Genomic DNA, 1,527 nt, shown 5'->3' with positions numbered 1-1,527 from the left:
ATGCTAGAGTGATTCCCCTAATCGTAAAATATGCTTTATAACATAAGGACTTTGCAATTAGTTACGTCATAATGGTGTAAATTGATGCTATCAGTGTTCATGATGGCTCGATATTATTAGTTGAAACCTTAAGAATATTGTGTGAGTTACACCACTGGCCAGCTCTAGATCATTTAGACCAAATCAAAGGTCATTCCCATCCCAAATCATTCAACTCACCATGGTCCAGCGACTACCAGTTGGTCTGAGGTAAGAAATGAACAACCCATACAAGGTGTAACAGGTGTGACAGGTGTAACAGGTATGATAGGGAGCATGAGTTTAATAGCACGTGTAGAATGATGTAATAATTTCAATCTTCTATGATATGGAAATAAGGAATATGATAAACTAAGTACCAACGCAAAACGAAACCCAAAATCTATGGCGGGGAATGTGTGTCAATATTACATGCTATGTAGGTAATGCTAAATGCTATGTAGCTAATACATATTACAAGTTTAATTTCGCAAATGTAAGAAGTTAATGCAAAATGTTGAATGCCTTCAGATCTGTGAATATTACAAAAATTCGAATATAATGGTATTTTGATGCCTAACTATGTTACTGACCAGTGAATGACGAAGCTTATACATGGCCAATTTTTTATCAAAGCAGTTTGACCTTAAATTTTGGTATATAGTTTTCACAAATTTGAGCTAAAACAACAATTTTGATCTACAAAACAAGCGGAATGTCCCTTTAAAAAACGGGTGAAAACATTTAGTCTCGTTCTGATATGGATTGTACAGTAGTGCCGATGTTATCGTACACTGCCACCATTTTCAGCAATATCACCAGGCATTTTTGAAACTGATGGTGATGTAACCGGGCCAAGCCCCTCCTGTGCAAGCCATAGTTTACAGCCTTTCTCGACAGAATGTCGGGCCGCTAATTGGTGCCTCTGCTACTGCAGTCAAGGTATAAGATCTAAGTTTGTAAAATCTTGACATTTTGAAGATGTGATAGATGAAAGATTGACATTGTGATGATGTAATACAAGAAAGGTGGCTATTACAGTCAAGGTATAAGATGAAGATCGTAATAGCTTGACATTGTGAAGATCTGATACAACGAAGTTGACTATTGCAGTCAAGGTATAAGACGAAGTTTGTAATAGCTTGACATTGTGAAGATAAACATGTTTTTTTTTATTAATCGCAGATTTTCTCTGCTACTTTATAATTGGCTTTGTAAGGTCGTTTCATATTATCTGGAATCTTGTCCAAGGTAACGTTAAATAAATAACAGGAAAAATTCCTAGTATGGTTTTGAGTGCAAATCGTTTTACATTCACTCATCTCGTTGCACTTTTCAATACATTGGTCTTCTTTTCCATCCAACGACACGAAGATGATTGGTGTTTTGTAACGAAGACATGTTCCAAGCCAAGTGGTAGAAGTGGAACATTTGGTATCGTTAGCACAGTTTTCATCACATTTCGCTGAATCAGACACAGTTCTTTCTGCGTAGGCACGGGGCGTCAAA

This window comes from Lottia gigantea (genome assembly GCF_000327385.1).
Source record: "Lottia gigantea unplaced genomic scaffold LOTGIsca_347, whole genome shotgun sequence".
Classification (NCBI taxonomy): domain Eukaryota; kingdom Metazoa; phylum Mollusca; class Gastropoda; family Lottiidae; genus Lottia; species Lottia gigantea.
Note: the sequence above shows the minus strand (reverse complement) of the source record.